A 20,947-nucleotide genomic window follows, 5' to 3' on the forward strand; every position below is an offset into this window, starting at 1 on the left:
AGGAAATAGATTTCATTCAGCCTCCTTGACCTTCTCTGAGTTCCAACAGCCAGGTTCAAACAGTTGCTAATCAGGGAAGGGAGGGGATGCAGAGACACAGAGGAGCAGTCAGGAAACAATAGTGCAGCCTTGGAGGCAGGGTCCTGGTTCCCCCTCAAGGGATACACAGAACAATACCTTTGAGCTTTTTGCAGATACTGAAACCCCTGCCAGGTGGGAGAAGTCAAGGGCATGCTGCCCACAAGCACGGAGACCCCAGACCGGTTGGAACCAGAAGGTTGATGATGCCGTCTCCCAATTACCTCCCCATCAACCCATCAGAAGAATGTCCACGAGCTGATCACTCCTACTTTGAACCATTCCTATGAAACTCCTCACTAGCCCCTCCATGCTGGGACACAGTTTTGAGGGCATTAGCCCACTGTGGCCCCCTTTGCCTGGGAAAGCAATAAAGCTATTCTTTTCTACTTCATCCAAAACTCTGTCCCCGAGATTTAATTTGGTGTCGGTGTACAGAGGCTGGATTCAGCATCAGTATCATGTATGCACGTAAATAATTCCTTGTAAAATCTAAGTAAAAGTGATTTGCTTCTATAGCCCTCAACACTTCTACCAAAATAGCTGAGCAGTGCAGATAACAGATAGGACTCTAAAGAAATCTACGACTCTCAAATAAAGATGGTCTTAGGTCCTTGCAGTAGTTAGGTCAGTTTTTAAATTCACCAAAATTCCACACTGAACTTTTTTTTTATTTTCCAGAGCTAGGTTGTGATTTTTCTCAACACAAACAGCAGTAGATTGGGGAATTAATTAAGGGAAACCTAGAATGTCTTCTCCTTCATTTCGCTTTGCTTACAATGCCTGCTGGGTGGATGGAGGTGGCACTGTTAAGGAGATTATTTCCCCTTAGGGTGTGCAGAATATAACAAATGTTGTGATTAAAAGGCCTAAGGAATTTATACTGAGAAAAGTCTCAGTGATGACCTAACCACTAAAGAGTGTTCAAAGAAATCAATTGCAATTAATCCTTCCAACTGGTAAAAAATGAAAAAAAAATGATACCAATTTTTTTTAAAAAACCCAAAATTAAAAAAAATATAGAGAGAATGATCCTAAAATATAGTCTGGAAAAATGTCATAAAACTAACACATTTAGAGTTACACATATATAATTTCACATGTGATAAATTAGCCTCTGGTACTTTTCTACATTTCTTTGAAGTAGATTTGTTCCTGAAAAGTTTGCATTGAGAATATTTATAAAGGTTGTTTTTTGGGGGAGAGATATTCTAAAGCAAAGCACCATTTTTGGCCAATTATCGAGTGCAACTCAATACCTGTGGTAAATTAGTTTGTGATCACTTGTTTCCTGCTGCTTAGAAACAAATGAAAAACTTTGGTATTTCAAAATGTTAAAATGTTTTTAAAATTGCTTTTTAAAACTCTTCAAAATATGTTTTAAAAATCTTTCCCTGAATATACCCTTCCCTTCCCTTCAGCAGGTAAACATTGTCCACGGTTTCTGCCCATCTCTATTCTCTCCTTTAAGTTATCTCCCGTGCTGGCTTATTTCCCATGGAAAGTAATCTGGGGTTTGATCAATATCTGTTTCTGTCATCATAGAGTTATTTCAGGGATGTGGATGGTACTGCCCAGCCTTGAGGGTCGAGTTCATGCCTCTGTTCACAATTCAAGTCTGAAGTTCGTGTATGAAGCGGAAGGTAGATGGAGGAAGGTTTCTCTCTCTTTTGGAGCACAACACCCCAAAGTTCTTCCTTACAGTGCTGCCGGACCGTGTGACAATCACTGATATCTAGCTAACAGCGCTATTTAGAAAATATCAAAACAAAGCTCTTCAAGATGGTTTTCAAGGTTCTTTATGATGTGGCCCTGCTTGCTGTTCAGCATCCTTTCTCCCACCATCTCTCTAAAATGCTGTGCCCCTCACTCCCACCTTCTTAAGGCACCACCAAGGCCCCACTTGTGCTCTTTGCATGTACTTTTCATGTACTTTTCATTTGGCCTCAAACGTTCTCCAACTATGTTTTCATCCTTTCTGATGAATCCCCAGGGCCCTTGCCTCCTCCATAATGTGGGTAGGGATCCTCCCCACCTGGCCCCCATTATATCCCTGAAAGTCTACTGTGTTCTAGTTGTCTCTTTAATTTCTTTACCCTCCACCCATATCTGCCATGAAACCCCAGAACCCAGACTGTCCCCTGACACCAAGAAAGCACTTACTGAAACTAACACAACGTTGTTAATCAACTATGCTCTGATATAAAATAAATTAAAAAAAAATAAACTGCATAATATTTTATGAAAAAAAAGAGAAAGGACTCACAAACACCCTTTGAATGCTATAATGAATTGATGCATGTGTGAGCAGATACAGTTATAAACGAGTGAAGCTCTGAGCCCACCATGGATTTTACTGCACTTCCCTCTCCACTGGGATTGATCTGCCAGCCCTGAACTGTGTGCTTCTGCATGTAGACATGCTTTGGATATGGAAAGAAGTGTTGTTTGTTGGGCCCCATCCTTAAAAACTTCCCTCCTGAGCACAGGCTCTTGCAGCTGTGACTTGGTTTCACAACAGAGGATCTTGTAGGCTGCATCGTCCAAGGACCCCAGGAATCATAAGCTGCACAGCCGGCCCGACCGTACACAGAGGCTCTCGCTTGTCACTGATTTTTGAAGAAAAGCCAGTTTCCCTTCCTTCCTTCCTAAACATTTACATTAGGGCACATCCTTATCCTTGCAAGATAAACTCCACGGCAGGGGTAGCAGCTGCAGAAGCTTACCCCTCCTGTCTCTCACGTGGCCCTCTGCATCAGACGTTCTTCATGCTTTGAAGTGTCAACGAATAATTTCCAGAAAGTTAAATATATCTACATGCACCCATATAGAAGGAAGATGTTCAAGGATTTTATTCAACTCATTGATTAGTGAGGGAACCAGGAAGATTGTGAAGCTGGATTCAAAAACATTTGAGGGAGAGGAGTTTGAATACATCCTCAGGAAATGCATGAAAAAAAGCAGAATATTAGAATGGGATATGGGTAAGTTAAGTACAAAAATGATTAATGACCCACAGGGCAATAAAACAGAAGTCTTTTGGGTTGATTTTACTACTGAACAGAAATCTGTAGTTAACATGCAACTTCATAGTGCCTACACTGTAATCAAAGAGGACCAAACAACAAAGTCAAATGTGTTAAATAAACATTGGATGGGCTTGATGAACAATAACCCACTATGATATAGAAAGGGCATGCCACTCACCTTTTTTCTTTATTTCCAAGTTTCATATAATTTTCCTTAATAGCAGTCATCCTCTTTGAGAATTTGACGGAAGCTATGGACCACTCAATCGCAGCATTATGTGCACTATTTTCGGAGGCCTGTGATCTCCCTGAAGCCCACGCACAGGTGCCCAGTGGTCCGTGAGCCGAAGAGTGGGAGCTCCTGGCCCTGACTCTCCATGGCTGAAACACGTGCATAAGACCACCAGGATGACCGTATGTGTTGGTTTTCCTTTCAGGGGAGCGTGTAGGATATTCCTTATAAACAAGTGGATTCAAACGCCAGCGGATTTAGTCAGCTAACTCCTCCAGTCTTCGGGGCAGTAGGGAAGAATCCGGCACTACTGCATCAGCCTGCCATCCCCAAACAGCCACCACTGCCTTGCGCTATGTGAGGCATGAAACCAGTGGAATTGCAAGGCATCGGCTCAAGGGGAAATGTGAGAAATTCTAGGTGAGATGATGTGAAGCTGTGAGTAGGAGGTAGGGGCTGAACTGTCATGACATCAAGCAGATAGGGAGGACTCTGTGCCCTCTTCAATGGACAGGGCAAAAAAAAAAGCAACTATTTATTATTGTTGTACGATGCTGTTTCTTATTTTTCAATAAATACCTTGGGCAACTCTAAACTGAAAAAAAAAAAGCTCTTTTTCAATGAAAATAAGGTACTGGGTTTCCATTTTGCAGGAAAGTTGATGATGCACTTGCAGGATTGGATTGTTTTTCAACGTTTACCATCCGTAGAAGGGGTAGGAGCAGGGCCGATATGACGCCACCAACAGCTCCTGGACCAGCATCAACATCTACTCCCAAAGTTATTTTTATTTTTGAGGCTTGACCCAAATATTATTTAAAGGCTTTAGAAAAGGTCCATTTTATATTATTCAGTGAAGCATGTTTCATTTAGATCAGGAACCCCTGTTTCAGTTAATTTCACTCATTTCTTTTTAAGTCCAGGTTTCTGTTTGAAGCTACGAAAAGAGAAGCAGGTTCATGCGTTGGCTCCATTGGCAGAAGAGTGTGTCAAAGAGTTAAATGGTTCCAGTTTCATGTTAGTGCCATCAGAGGCTGCAGAGGGAAAAGGAGTGCATCTCAATAAGAGTTCCAAGTTTTCATCCAGTTCACAGAATCAAAGTAAGACTTTTGGAAATTAATTCAGTCAAGGGTGGCACACGATTGCAGATGCTATTACAGTAATCTAATAAAAAGCTCAACACTGAAGATAAGGTAATGTATTCTTGTTGTTTTTTGGTTGGTTTGTTTTTAGTGATAACGCTATATAAATTTTGGTCAAGCACAGCATTGTGGTAAGACTATGTTTTTACTAAACTAAGAAATCTGTGAACTTGGTTGCCATGTACATAGAATTCATAACTGGTATCCAAATAAGTTCAATAGTTTGAATATAGGATGAGAATGATTTTGCTGTATTCATCCGTAGATGCACGACTCCAAAATGGGAATACAAAAAATATGTCAGCATGGCGGTTCATTTGCTATACATCATTATTCGGGTTTTGAAATGTTTGAGCCTTGAAGAATCCCAGTTTAATATCTAAAATGGTATTGAACTTTGGCGACAGGATCTTTTATATTTTGGTTGCAATTTTGTTCAAAATCACTTGAAAATCTTTAATCACATTATTTGATGACTCGAGTAACACCCCCCAAAAAAGTCAGCTTCTGAAGCTTTTAGCAAATCAGGATAATTCAAAACAATGCTTCTGAATTGGAAGACATCGTGCAGTGTTCTATAACAGCAAGGGATGAACCAAACACATTAAATGGTGAGAAGTAGAAAGGTATTTAAGATTTGAATGTGATATTCTATAATTACATTTTGAAATAAGTTGATTTACCATAAATATTATTTGATAGCGCTCCTATTTTTAATTGAGAAAATTAATACTTTGTAGCAAATGAAACTGAGAAGGGCTATAAATTTGCAGCATCTAAATTTAATTCCCCTAAAAAACATTCAAAAGAATGTTGTGGGGCTTCCCTGGTGACGCAGTGGTTGAGGGTCCGCCTGCCGATGCAGGGGACACGGGTTCGTGTCCCGGTCCGGGAAGATCCCACATGCCGCGGAGCGGCTGGGCCCGTGAGCCATGGCCGCTGAGCCTGCGCGTCCAGAGCCTGTGCTCCGCAACGGGAGACGCCACAACAGTGAGAGGCCCGCGTACCGCAAAAAAAAAAAAAAAGAATGTTGTGAAAATATCTGTTGAATGAAAGTATCCTGAATGGAATTACCTGGCAAATATTCAATCTGAAATGTTCACATATGTTAATATGAAAACAAATCAGAAATGAGTATATTATTCATGTAGAAGAATTTATTTTCAGATTACCAGCTGTCTCAGCTCCTATAAAAAGTGTGTTTTCTCATTTCAAAATATCAGGGGCATAACTTATATTTCCTTGTTCTGACAGCTGAAGAAACTAGAAGCAATGACACTGCAGAAGCAACAAGCACATCTAATGCCCAGATCTTGGTTTCTAATACCATTGTCTCGGAAATCAGGGAGGACTCCCAGGAGAACTGGCCGAATTTATGACAGGGGCAGGAAATACACATGATGTGCCTGCAGCATCTGGTGGTGCGACAAAACAAAAAGTGCAAAACCCCCCCAAACGCTACATGGGTGGGGGTGCCAGAGCGACACAGGAACCACAGAAAGGAGCTCTCAACGGCCCGGACTACAACCAATTGAACCGCAACGCAGACTGGGACATAACCCGAAGTATAAAATAAACATCCAAACAGCTATGAGCTCACACTCATATAAATAAATGACAAAATAAATAAGTAAATAAATAAATAGGGGAGAACAGACAAATATCCAAATAATTTATGTGGATATGCTACCCTCAAGGAGGTGGGGCATAACCTCCCTCTGCTTAAATATGGGCCGTGAAGAGTGACTTCTCTCAAAAACGGACGGTATGGAAATAGGGAGAAAAGTAACTTTCCAGCGGAGAAACCTGACAGACCCGACCTCAGTCCAGTGTCAAGGTTGGCATCACCAGTGATAATTCATGTTGCCAGCATGTACGTTTGATATGATACAAGAACGGACTTTACCTCTGTGGTCTTCCTCCCTAAAACACATTATCCCAGTCAAATCCTGGGGAAAAAACTAAAACTACTAGACAAATTCCAACAGAGGGGAATCCTACAAAATATTTGACCAGTCCTTCGGAAGACTGTCAAGGGCACCAAAAACAAGTCTAAGAAACTATCACAGGGCTTCCCTGGTGGCGCAGTGGTTGAGAGTCCGCCTGCCGATGCAGGGAACGCGGGTTCGTGCCCCGGTCCGGGAAGATCCCACATGCCGCGGAGCGGCTGGGCCCGTGAGCCATGGCCGCTGAGCCTGCGCGTCCGGAGCCTGTGCTCCGCAACGGGAGAGGCCACAGCAGTGAGAGGCCCGCGTACCGAAAAAAAAAAAAAAAAGAAAGAAAGAAACTATCACAGCCAAGAGGAGCCTAAGGGTACATGAGGATGAAGTGTTATGTGGCATCCTGGACAGGATCCTGGACTAGAAAGAAAACATTCGGTTAAAACTAGGGTGATCTGAATAAGCTATGGACTTTACTTAGTAATAATGTACCAAGATAGGTTTATTAATTGTAACAAATGTACCGTACTAACATATGAATAACAGGGGAAACTGGGTAAGGTGGTATATGGAAACTGTTTGGACTATCTTTTTAATTTTCCTGTAATACTAAAACTATTTTTAAAAATAAAATTTATTTCAAAAATAATAAAAGCACGAATACAAGGGCACATACTTTACCCTTCATGGATACAAGGGCACAAACGTTACCTTTCACTTTGGGCTCCAATATGGCTCGGCTATCACTGGCTGTATCCCCACCTCATTTGAATGGAAGGTCCCAATATTTTGTACATTTATTTCAAGACCATAGATGTGTTTCCACTGAATTTCAGTCAGGATTTTTCCCCAGAAACAATCCTGAATCTGTAAAAATACTACAGTATGCTATGATATTGAGCAGTCAAACCCCTCAATAAGTGAAAACTTTGTTTAAAAAAACAAAATCAAACATCATCCACAAAGAAGAGCCAATTTTAAATTCAGTAACTATAAAATAGTACTTCGGAAAAATTGCTGGTAATTTTATTTTAAAAATTAAAAATAATACACTATTAGGGGGCTTCCCTGGTGGCGCAGTGGTTGAGAGTCCGCCTGCCGATGCAGGGGACACGGGTTCGTGCCCCGGTCTGGGAGGATCCCACATGCCGCGGAGCGGCTGGGCCCGTGAGCCATGGCCGCTGGGCCTGCGCGTCCGGAACCTGTGCTCCGCAACGGGAGAGGCCACAACAGTGAGAGGCCCGCGTAATGCAAAAAAAAAAAAAAAAAAGTAAAAATAATACACTATTAAAAATGTCTTCAGAAAAAGTCACACGTATCAATGTTCATCTCTGCAGTTTTTTTTAAATGCTAATACACTAAATGCTGCCATTTTTTTCCTTCCAAATAAATATTTTATACATACACCCAACCATTCTTGTAGTTGTGCTTGTTCTCACTTCCCACTCTTGGTAATATTCTTTTAATCATTCAAAAAGTTACCTCGGACTTCCCTGGTGGCACAGTGGTTAAGAATCCGCCTGCCAATGCAGGGGACACGGGTTCAAGCCCTGGTCCAGGAAGATCCCGCATGACGAGGAGCAACTAAGCCCGTGCGCCACAGCTACTGAGCCTGCGCTCTAGAGCCTGTGAGCCACAACTACTGAGCCCACGTGCCACAACTACTGAAGCCCACGCTCCTAGAGCCCGTGCTCCACAACAAGAGAAGCCACAGCAATGAGAAGACTGCGCACTGCAACGAAGAGTAGCCCCCGCTCGCTGCAACTAGGGAAAGCCCGCACGCAGCAACGAAGACCCAACGCAGCCAAAAATAAATAAATAAATTTATAGAATAAAATAAAAAGTTACCTTTTCACCTTAGCATGATGTGGTGCTTGTTCATCTTTATAACCAGTGAAGGTTACCACCCAATAGAGCAGAACTGGCAAAACTGATTGTAGGAGGGGCCATAATTTAGAACAAACCTGTTGGAAAAACTGCTCTAACAGTAAAGGTGAGGGTAAGTGCTGGAAATCAGACACAAAAGACCACACATTGCATGCTTCTGTTTACATGAAGTGTCTATAAAGGCAAATATATAAGGAAAGATTGGTGATGCCTGGGCCAGGGGGCAGAAATGGATATTGACTGGAAATGAATACAGAGGATCTTTTTGGGATGATGGAAATGTTCTAAATCTGGATTATGGTAAAGTTCACAGAATTCTGTCAACTTACTAAAATTCATTGAGTCATACACTTAAAAGGGTAAATTTTATGGTATGTAAATTATACCTCAATAAAGCTGGTTTTGAAATGATGCTTATCCAGATGGGGGTGCACACAGATCACCTCAGCCAGTTTGGTGTCATCAAGATGAATTTCTAAACTTGAGAATTAATATGGTTACTTTGCCTCGGAATCTGCTCTGAGGCAGCACTGAATCTCACAGGAGGCAAACTGCCACCCTCCTGTGTAGAAACAAATGTGTTCAGGGCCCTTAATCCACGATAGAAACTGTGCAAAGTACTTCACAATGAATGAGCTCTATAGCGAATTTAAGAAATTAATTATTCTGGGTCTTGTAATTACTTCCTCTTTCATTCTGCGATTACTCCTTCATTTCTATCATTTCTGTTTGACAACTTAAAAAAAAATAACCTATCTTCCTTCTTTTCATAGTTTAATGTCAGCTAGAATTTTAGATGTCCCTTTTCTTTTCATTAATGCAAAGTTCCTTTCCTTTTGTACCTGAGACTGCTGAGTTCAAGCAATTAGCTGTTGAAAAAGCTATGAAAATTTTTCTGTTTCCAACTGAACTGAAGATCCTAACCTGTGAATAAATAAATGTCATTGATGGGTTAGAAATCAAGGAAGAAAGACTACAATGAAAACGTTGCTGCAGGAAAGGGCACTCTTTAGCAACCCTTAATGCCTGGGTATTTATGGAAAGTATTCATGAATGTAAAACAAGGGTATTGTTCTCCTCTTTGTATGATTTGGGGAAAGGACCAGAAAGGAGCCAGTTAATTAACAAAAAAAGAAAGAAAATTAAAAAGTCCAGTGGTGAGAAATTGAACATATCAACCATGAAACTGTGTTAATTTGATAAGTGTCTTAGTTCAAATGTAGATCCTGGACACTTAACAAAATGGTGACAAAATAATTAGGAATGAAGGCATATTATACACACGTTAGTAGCTGAAATGAATACAGTATAAAGCTCCCTTCAGGAAAATGCTTTTTGCACAGCACAGAGCAATTATGCATAGACTTGATTTTATTTCCTCATTCAAAGAGGATCTGGGAAGAATGACAAGGAGCCTTTCTAGTTCGGTTGAGTTCTGAAGCCCACAAGCCGAAGTAGAGAAGGAAGAGAAGGTTAAAGTGGGGAAGAGAGGGATGTGGAAAACTAACAAATGAAGAAGGATGTGCACAAAGCCCTGCGTTGTAGCCCCTTCCCTTCTCTTCTAATTTTCTGATTCTCTGCTTTGACTCTCTCTCCTTCTCACCTTTATCCTCTCACATTTGTGTCCCCTTTAAGATTTTTCCCTAGTCCCTTTGTATATTTCACCTTCACTCTTTTCTTTCCTTCCTTCTCAAAAAAATATTCATTAAGGCAAGAAAGCTCTTGAGAAAAAAGAAGATGAATGGTTTAATTTTTGTACCAAATTCAAAAGGTGGAGACAAGGAAAGGAAACCAATGCATCATGTCTTTATAGCTCAGACAGGATGGCAACCTTAGGAGAAAATAGCAAACCAGGGGATAGAAACTGAGGCCTTTCATGGAAAAAGGTAATTCATTACAATACCTATTGTTCTGAGGCTGGGTGTGCGAAGTGATATTTGTACAATTTCAGCCAGGTAATTGGGTTCTCTTGCTTTGTCTCTTTCCCTTGAGGAGTTTAAATTTTTCCTTTTATAACTATAATACAAAGATGAGTCAGTGGCCCATTTTGTAAAAAGTAGATTTTTTTTAACACAGTTTACAGTATAGTTAGAAATGAACAGTCTTCTCTTGTGCGTAAAGCGTCCAGGGAATGCATTTAACTGCTAATTTTGAAAGAGGAAGGACAAAGGTGACTATATGCTTACACATCAAAGTCATTTCCTTCATCAAGTCATTTTATATTATCCAAACCATCATTTCACTTATTGCCCTCCAGCAATCCCTGTTGCTCATTATTATTATTCATTATTATGATGATGTGTTCATTATTATTTCTATTCTTATGACTATTATATGCATAAAGCAATTGAAGTGAAATCATTTTTGCCAGGTCATTCATGTCGTATTTTCTTAGACCTGAAAAGATCAATCCCTTCATCTTGCAAAAGAGAAATAGAGATGCAGGGAAATTAAGTGCCTTGCCATGTCACATTGCTAATTAGGAACAAATTTGAGACTAGAAGTCGGGCCTCCTAGAGTGCTCTGGCCACTAGATCATGCTGCCTCTTATTTAGCCTCACAATGATCCAACCAGCATGGAAATACAGATATTTCGTACATGTTTGCATTCTTTTTAACTAAGTCATGAAGCAGCGAACGCTTGCATACAAACTACTTTGGAGGGTGTTGACAAGTCCCAGAGACGCTGTAAGTTCTAAGGTTAAGGTAGAGGTGGTAATTCAAGGCCAGCCTTAAACCATACTAAAGCAGCCCAGTATTTCAGGAATTGGGACAATTTGTCGGGATAGCGGTTAGTAACAGATACCGGGTGAGCATTCTCAATTGGTCCCATCACTCCTGTCTTCCTGACAGCAATTGGCTGAATGCAACCAGCATTCTCTTCTTCATTTCATCTTCTCATTCCTTATTAGAATTCAGATTTACTTCAAAGCAGAGAGCCTCCATAATTATCCTTTATTTTTCTGAAAGATAAGATCCTGATCTCATACACTGTCCCATTAGGACACACAAACTTTGAGGCAGGCAGTGGGCAACTGTCGGATACCTTTTCCATGGTCCAGCATGAAGGTGGATGCAAATCACAAGTATGGCCAAAAAAAAAAAGAGAAAAAAGAGCCAATCCTTATTAATATTCTTCATAATCAATCTTCATAGTCAGAGGTGTTTTATTTCCACGATGTTTCCTGGACAAAACTCATAAAAGATTGCACAAAGGCTGATTTTCTAAGAGAACAGTTTTTATTGCTTCTCTTTGGTGGCTTCAAGCACATGATCTAATCTTTCTGCGCCTCTTCTGTGAAATGAGGCCAACAACAGTGCCCTCCTCAAAGGCCAGTTGAGGTTTAAATCAGTCAAAATTCAAAACGCTTAGCGTAGTGACTAGTGCACGGTCCATCCCCCCAAAAAGAGCTGCTTAATATTTTTCCCAGGAAAAATACTAAAGTTGTAGATTAACTATCAAACAACTTTTAGAAACCATCTTGCTAGAATAATCTTTCCTGGTTAGCCATGAACTATGCACCAACAACAGGGAACAGTCTGTATTGTTCATAAGAAACCCAACGGCCTTCCACCCCCAGGTTTTCTGTGCTGCACACTGATTTTCATTCCCACTTGTACAGGGTTCCACCCCTAGTAACAGGCATATTTGAACTCAGATTTTGCTCTTTCACCCTCAGCCCTCTGAGGCTCTGGGAGATTCATGGCTCTCATGTTTGAAACCGGGGTTCCTTGGAAATATTTAACATTTGGGTGAGTTCGCTTTACTATGGAAATTAATACTCTCACAGTTTTATTCATTAATATTTTAATATGTTTAAGATGAGACTCAACCCAAACCAATTTACTCAACCCAAACCAATTTCCAAATCAAATCTGTCCCTCTGTAATTTGATTTGTTGGAACAGAGAACAAAAGCATTACCAACAGGGCAGTCTGAATGAAATTATAATTAATTAGGCATATGAATGCACTAACTAATTTTGGATGAGTAATTAGATGACTAATTATGTCGAAAACAGAACTGTGTGCTTAATGAGATAACCATGGCCAATTCTACCCACTGAGAATTTTTTCTATTAGTTAAACTTTTGATTGTTTTTGATGATTCAGGGTCACCTGTGGCACAATTACGTCGAGGAGTGATTTGAGACTGTTTTTTGTTTTTTTTTTTTTGAGGTACGCGGGCCTCTCACTGTTGTGGCCTCTCCCGTTGCGGAGCACAGGCTCCGGACGCGCAGGCTCAGCAGCCATGGCTCACGGGCCCAGCCGCTCCATGGCATGTGGGATCTTCCCGGACCGGGGCACGAACCCATGTCCCCTGCATCGGCAGGCGGACTCTCAACCACTGTGCCACCAGGCGAGCCCTTGAGACTGTTTTGACTTGCAATTTCCATCATACACCCACAGTTAAGGCCTCTTTCCCAAACTTGTGTTCTATAATTGTAGTCTTCGGATTTATTGATATCCCATTTCTTTCCTTTCACACCCTCAAACGCATACACTTTCCCACCACCATCTAAATCCCAAGACAATTGCTTTAAGTTTCTAAATATAGCTCTCGTTCATTATTGCTGCTTAGGTTTGGGATCTACCCAATGATAAATTAAACAAGAAGAGAAATGACCCATTGATCAGGCTATAGATAAATCTTCATCCATCCTGGAGTCGTATTTGCACTGGAAGTTTCTCCTTTTAAAGGGCTCTGTCAGAGACCGGCTCAGATCAGAGGCAACCTTCAAGCATTTAGTAGTTCCGCTTCAGGCAGCTGGTTCTAACTAGCACCTATTTGGCAGAAACCTACACTCAGGATTTCTGGTTTTAAGTTCAGACCAATATTTCATAGCAATTGTGTTGTCAGAATTCAGGTCAGGAAGATGGCAGATGTTAATTGAAACCAAAGAAGCAAAAACAAACTCCTTTTCCTTTTCCTTTTTATCATGCAATTGGCAGCTCTATGCAAATTCTGAACACAAAGTAAACTGTCAGTGGGTGAGAGACACACGGAGTAGAGGAGACCTTCTTAAGGTATTTTGATGTCCGGTAAATACCGAATTGATTCTAAAATCAGACAAATAATTAATGGTGGGAAAAGGGATGGCCTTTGTATGTCAGAAAATACCACTGTTGATTTTCTTTATTCTAAAAAGCAAGCTGAAAATCATCATGATCTCAGGTTTTATGAAAATGCCTTACCTGGTCCATATTATTCAATGAGCCAGACTGTAAGCTCAGTCCTCAGAGAAAAACCATTCACCTGGATCTCTGCTTTTTTCCTAGACTTCAAAAGGATTTCCCTTTGAGGAAGTGTTACATCTGCAGAAAAATTTGTATTCGTGCCTGGAATCTAAGTAGAGTCGAATCTACTCCATGGTTAAAACCCAAGACTCCCCATTCTTTTATGATAAATGCAAAATTGCAGGAAATATCCTATGAATCTACGTGAATGTATCTGTTTTGGGGTGGATTTGTGTACATGTAACTCTCTTTACATTTGCCCTGCCCTTCATCTGTTTTTATAGTTTCAAAAGGCAAAGAAAAGACCCAACCCTGAACGTCTTCCTGATAAAGGTTTCTATCTTAAAAGGGAATTATGACTCTACCATAAAATCACTTGAATTAGCAATTTGCAATTCTTCGCATTGTTCAGGGCTCAGTATACTGAAATGATGATTTTTTTCACACCGAAGAAATGATTTAAAAATTATCTGCTGTATTCTTCAAATCAGTAACCAATTATCTGACAAGCATTTGAAGATTATTAAGTGGCACTACCTGTCTGATCAATATTTTGTTTCCATGAGACCAATAAACTACATACACCCCTGGTTGCTTTATGGCTCACTTGTTGACCCAACATTTCTGCAGAGTCTGACCTTCACCACCAGGCAGTTCTTAGGTCTGTTGTGTGATAATCTTATCTGGTTTTTGCCACTTTATTTTGGCTATTTTTGCTGACCTTTTCCTTGCCCAAGAAAGCTTTCAGGAATTTTGGTTCTCCACCTGAGGATACTGAAATATTATTTACCTTAGATTAAGCATTTTGGAAGGTCTTGCTCAAGGAGACGCATCACACTTCCACATCCTGCCCGGAAGAGGTCACTTCAGATGCCCCAGTTTATCCTGTCCTCGTTTCCATGCAGGAGGTGTCACACTTCAGGAAAATAGAGACCCTTTGCTTCTGCCGGTTTAACCTAAAGAGCAAAAAATAGAAGCCCTCTCTGTAGTTTGCTTGTTCCTCAATGAGAAAAAAATCAAAAAGAATGCTTTGAAAGAGAAATTTAGACTCTACAAAGATCTTTACGTGGAAATGAAGGCCAAATTTGGAAATTCACAGAACAAAATCCTAAGAATTGTTTTAGCTTGTCCTCTTTTCATGTTAACTTTTCCCCAGGTTTGGCAAAATGATGCACTTTGCTTTAGTTAACAGTTTGCCCCACTTCCAGAAGGCTAGGCATTGTTTCCTTCCTGTGTTAGAGATTTATTAGAAAAACTGATACTGTGTCAGAGAAGCTGAAGATAGAACAAGACAAAGGGAATCAAAATAGTCACTTGTTTTTGTTTTTTAAAGGTGTTACTTTAGAAGCCAATGATCAACACGCTTTTACAACCTTAGGATATTCTGTCCCCTGTGCCTGCATCTACGTAAGTGTTGAATGTACCACGGAAAACGGAGAGCACTTGACACTAAAAATGTTTACTTCGTTTAGTCCACTACTACCAATGTAAATGGCTTTCCCTAAATCAGGGATTCTGTTACACAGTCCTGAACTCGTTCAATTCAGTTAAGTCAAAGTTAACAATTATCTACTGAGTGTTCCTCACGTGAGCTGAGCATATGCTTGGGCCCACAGAACAAAAATACAAGCAATTCAAGAGAAAGAAAAATTCGTTTGCATTTTATTACTGACCGAGAGTGAACTTAACAGTAATTTATGTTGGTATGTAAATGTATGCTCAGTGTATATGTGTCTTTATGTGTGTGTACGCTTGCGTGTATGTGCGCGTGTATGTGTGTGTTACGTGTTTGCTGAAAGCATATACTTTCTAAAACAAATAATTCAGGTTGATTTCCTTTTTTCCCAAATCTAAAGCAAAAATACTTTTGAATTATTATGTTTGGTTTACCTTTTTCTACATCTGATTCATGTGTTGCTTATTATAGAATTCTACCTGATGATAGAACTTGTGTTGAGAAATCTATTTCCCTAGATTTCTGGTCTGATACAGTACACATTTTGTCAAAGCAAATGCATCAGACTCATAGAACAGACTTTACATTTTGCCCTTAAACTGACTAACTGGGATGTCTATGTTTGTTTGACTTGCTAGTACCTACTTTTCTGTCCTTTGTGGAAAGGATGTAAGTTCATATTGGCCACAGAAATTAGTGTTTCAATAGAGTTACTTCTGTACCTAGCATACCACGTAGAGAGCAAAGTATGTCTTCACTGCAGGTTACTTATATGGGCATCCACTGAAGTAAGTGTTCCAACTGCAATGGAATTCTTTAGCTACATTTCAATACACATTCATAAAACAACTAGGCTTCAAAGAAATGAACTGAAAAAAGTCAAGATAAGGGCATCACACTTTGGCTTTTACCAAAAGTTTTCAGACACAGTTGGCCAGTGAATTCTATTGTTTCTAAAATCATTTAAACTAATATTAGAATGACTCTTTATTGTGTTTTATTGCTTTATAGTTTGTGGTGATATGATAAAAGACCGTTAAAATATACATGGGTAAATTCTTCCTGATAACTTATTAACTACTCCCCAGTTAAGCTAACATAGCCCTCAGAGGCTCTTAGGTAAAAAATAGGTGTTAGGTCGCTTTTGTCCTGCACAGGATCCAGGATTGTCACACGAGGCCCATGGTAGGTAGGTACTGCAGGATACTCAGGGGAGGATGGTACCCAAAGCGAAGGTGTTGTGGTTTCTTAAAACATAAAATCAGTAATTGGCTCTACAGTATTGAATCTCATGAATTGACGTGTCTAAGAGTCCACTGTCGGTTCTAAACTAAATATGGAGAAAGAGAGAAAAAACAAATGTGGGGCTGGTTTCTGCTTTCCATCCCTGGTTTTGCACAGACCTTAACAAGGCCCATCCTCGCCCATCCTGTGTAGCAGCTGAGGATTAAGTGTCATCACTGCAGTTTTGTGTTAGTATACCCCACCTCTGTCCATGCGTGAGAGTCATTAAGAAAGACTCGGTCCGAGGTCAAGTGTCAGTGCAGCTGTGGAGGTTCCTCCAACAAGTTAAAAGCATGATTAATTCAAGATGGCTTACACTTCTCCATTGGTTCAGGCTGAGAACACATGCAGCTGGGTCACAGCTGGGAAAGCACCTGGCTTCCCATTCACCCAGAGCTGAGTCCTACCCTTCCTCATGGGTGAGGTAAGGGGAAGGCTGGGAACAAATTTCAGAATTTGAACTCTTCCCTCCACACCAGGTGGCTACATAACAAATACCATCCCATGTAGGTCTAAGGTATCCGTTTTTCACCAGGAATTCTTCCAAGCAGTGGTATGTAATGTTACTTCCCTCACACCTCCCAGATTCTTTAAGCCCATATATTGTGAATGTATTTAAAATAGTTCAAAAATATTGACTTTAGAAAAATGAAATCTTACCGGCAATTCTTGTCAGTTGAAATAAAAAAGTTAAATCTTGTATTTTTAAATAAGTTTTAATCATGTTTTATAAAAACAGGAACAGGAAAAGTATATAATTAAAAGATTTGTTTATGACCCTGTATGAACTTAGCCAAGAAATCTGAAAGAGTCTGAAGTAACACGGCTGCAGTGGGGTCAACCTGAAAATCAAAGGAATTAAGTGAATTCTTAAAACATAAACCAAGGAAACGTTTGAGAGCAAACTATCCCAGATCTGGAAATAAATTACTTAGATGAATCTTAGAATTGAGCATCCCAGGAAGACTTGGCATCGGGAGAAATATGTAGTTCCTTCCCTCAAAGAAGCAAACGATCTAGGATGGGAAAAATTAATGTGCATAAGTAATATAATGGAAAGAGAGGAATTAGTAGTCAGAACAGGGTTGTTTGATCTGAGGATAACTGTATCTGTGCTACTAAGACTAAATTATGTGAAGTAATTCAAATTAGAATACTGACCTTACTATATTTATATCTTTTTTTTTTGTTCTTACTAGATTACTGGTTTATTATAAAAGGATATAACTCAGGAACAGCCAGATGGAAGAGATGCACAGGGCGAGGCATGGGGTGAGGGTGCAGAGCTGCCATGTCCTCTGCAGATGCTCTACTCTCCCAGAACCTCCTTCTGAACCCTGAAACTCCTATTTATAAACTTTAAAATAGAGCCATAATACTACGATTTACACTGGTGTTATTTATTGAATGGTGTGAAAATTCTACGGTAAATCAACTGTGAGATAACAGAACAGCTATTACAGTACCTATTTTACAAGTAAAGATACTGAGGCTCATAGAAGCATGGCAGCTCTACTGGGTCATTCTAAAGGGCACTATTTACACTGTACCCATCAACTGACCTTGAGATACCAAAGCTGGCTAACGACAGAGCTAGATTTTGTTGGCAAACTTCAGTACATGGGCATTCGAGTCACATGGACCCTTATCAGCTGAATGGCTTTGGTCCTGATGATTGTCATTGTCATCACTGATTTTCTTTGTGCCTCCATTTCCTAATCTTCAAAACAGGATAATAGCGCTTGTTTCACACATTTATTGTAAGGATTAATCAGGTATGGGTGCAGAGCACTGAGTACAAAACAGACGTTCAATACATAGTGGCAGTTACATAAATGTTACTATGTAAGAACTAATGTCTATTGATTTCTAGGTGAAAAATCTTTCCAGGACATCAGGCTTTTTTTTTTTTTTTTTTAACATGCGCTGATTCCATATAAATATATCATTTAAACAGATATTTTATGTGTAAACACAAACAGATACACAAACTCACACACACACAATAAACTCACATACACATAACTTCAAAACAAATCTATAAGAAAGAGTTTTCCCAGTTGGAATTTTTGTTGTAATCTTTACTGAAGAACAAAAACTCTCCTGTTATGAAAGCTTAAATATTATTCCATTTTTCTGAGTAGTCCAATCATGAGTTATATAAATTGCTTTCATTAAATTACATAAAAAATAAACTGTGTAACAAACACCTGAATTAGTGTGTAAAAAAAAAATTTCCTTTAAGAACTATGTGACAATGGTTTGGCTTTGTTTAGAAAACTTCTTCAAGTTTAATTTACTTAAACCAAAGATAATTAAAGATAATAAAATAAAAAGTAATAAATAAAAGTTAACCTCCAATAGGAAAAAAAGAATCATTATTGGGGTAGGGGGAAGAAAGAAGTTTCACCTTTAAAATGTGACTCAGCTTTGATAACACAAAGTTCTGAATAAATAATCCAAAAGAAGTTCAGTCAGATGAAAAAGCACCCAAGATGAGTATGATTAAAAAGTATGGGCAGGGCTTCCCTGGTGGCGCAGTGGTTGAGAGTCCGCCTGCCGATGCAGGGGACACGGGTTCGTGCCCCGGTCCGGGAAGATACCACATGCCACGGAGCGGCTGGGCCCGTGAGCCATGGCCGCTGAGCCTGCGCGTCTGGAGCCTGTGCTCCGCAACGGGAGAGGCCCGCGTACAGCAAAAAAAAAGTATGGGCAGCATAATGCATCAATACGTATTTGAGATTTTTCTAATAACTCTAAATAAATCCTTTTCAAGTTTTGTACACTCTTCCTATTTGCTAAAGAGCACAGCATTTTTCGTTCATTTCTTTCCCCTTTATTCACATCTTCGTTTAGTCATTCAACAAGCATTTCTTGAGCAAATAGTAATAACAAGATGCACCAAGGCCTGGGTAAGGTATGTCCTTTGCTTTAAAGGAATTTAACATACACGTAAGTTAAGACACATAAATACACAAGAAACAAGGCATGACACGGCACCAGTAAGTCTCTGGAAGAGGGGAAAGAATTTCAAGCAGGTGTCATCCAGCGACTTAGATGCAGAAGGAGCAGCTAGCCCGTGGGATAGGCAAAGGTGGGTGACGGGCATTCTAGGTACAGGAGGGCTTAAGTCATATAAAGGGAGCCCTACTGCAGGGAAGAGAAAATAGGATTACAGACGTTTTTAAGAACAGATTTTAGAAATATTTGTTATCAACTCTTCATTCTGCCAGTATTTTGGAGGGGGGGGCGTGTCCATGTATGCGCCATGTACGTGTTCTCCCACTGACGGTACATCACTGGATAAAAGAGTCATACCTCTGATGTCATCGCATTCACAATCTATGGTGGTCATTGGCGGACTGGGAAACAGACGTCCAATAAATACACAATGTATCAATATATCATATGTGTACATAGCATGTCATAGGAGGGTTGAAGTTTTTTAACAAAGCAGTCAGGATATTTGAGTACCAGCCAACCACCAAGAGGTGAAGTAGCAGCCCTAATGGTAAAGGAGGGAAGAACATTCTCAGGTGGAAAATATAGCAAGTGCTAAGGCCCTGAGTTGGGAAGATCAGCGAGGGGTCCAGGGTGGGAGAGGAGAGACAAAAGCTGGAGGGGAAGGGGGTGAGGTCAGAAACCTCAGGCCACCATTCGGAGGCTCTGGCTTTTGCTTGAATTTGTGTGAGAAGTCTCAGGATTGAGCAGAGGGGATCAATCGGCCCAGATAAGAAAAGGATCATCTATCGAGCGTGGATTCTAAGGGGGCAAAGGGGGAACGGAAGGAAAGAGCCTGGAGGCTACAGGACGTCCAACCAGTGTCATGGTGGCTGGGACCAGTGTGGGATGCACAGAGGTGGTGAAAAGACTTGGGTTGTAGATAGTTTGAAGGTAAAGTCAACAGGATTTGCTGTGAGAGGAAAGACACCAAAGATAACTCGACTTGATCCCTAAGCAACTGAAAAGAAGACATTGTCAATCGTTGAATTGGAACACTGTGGAAAGAGCAAGCCTCAGGGGGTGAGTGGTCAGGAATTTGGCCATTTTAGTGCCTAGGTGGTTGAAGTCAGTAATTCCTTATTTATCCATATTTATTATACTTAACAATTATGCTTTTTATACTGGTATAAAGTCACACCAACCTACAAAATAAGACTGTTTCATGAGCTGACAGTTAAGGAGCTTTACTTCTTTAAAGAACCCAACACTGCCAGCGTTAATTATTGTATTTTATTTTGGTTGTTTTCTCTTTAGCATGACATAGAAGTGATTGAAACAGGAAGCAGAGGTGGGTGTCTATGTAAAGATAAAGTATTTCGACGAGCCAGGCTAAGGGAAAAGCAATAAAGGCAAAGCAATCAGAGGAGTTTCCAAAGAGTCTAGTCAGATGTTGAAAGAGACCAAATGTCCGGTCAAGCTCCTGTAGAGCCAAAGCTCTCCTAAACAGAAGAAGAAAGAAGGAGGCCTTTCAGCGAGAATAAAGAAGCTATTCACTCCTCTCTGTCCCACACAAGAACATCTTAAGTACCGATTCTGATTCCAGTATTACAAACTATGGCAACATAAATTATGGTGGGTGGCCTTAAGATTTAATAACCTGTCATATTACAATAAAGAGTGTCCCATCAACATTAATAACAGAATAAGTGAAGTAATCG

The 20,947-nt window shown here is 40.2% G+C and overlaps 1 long non-coding RNA gene across 1 annotated transcript in view; it reads right to left on the minus strand.

Annotated features, from left to right (window-relative positions):
- Nucleotides 1-20,947, minus strand: part of LOC117202780 (uncharacterized) — a 431,485-nt gene that overhangs the window by 68,272 nt on the left and 342,266 nt on the right. Inside the window, exon 5 of the long non-coding RNA XR_007473247.1 lies at nucleotides 14,337-14,502. This is a non-coding gene — a long non-coding RNA (uncharacterized LOC117202780). The remainder of the gene's footprint in view (nucleotides 1-14,336; nucleotides 14,503-20,947) is intronic.

The sequence above is a fragment of the Orcinus orca genome, chromosome 18 (assembly GCF_937001465.1).
Source record: "Orcinus orca chromosome 18, mOrcOrc1.1, whole genome shotgun sequence".
In the NCBI taxonomy this organism is placed as follows: domain Eukaryota; kingdom Metazoa; phylum Chordata; class Mammalia; order Artiodactyla; family Delphinidae; genus Orcinus; species Orcinus orca.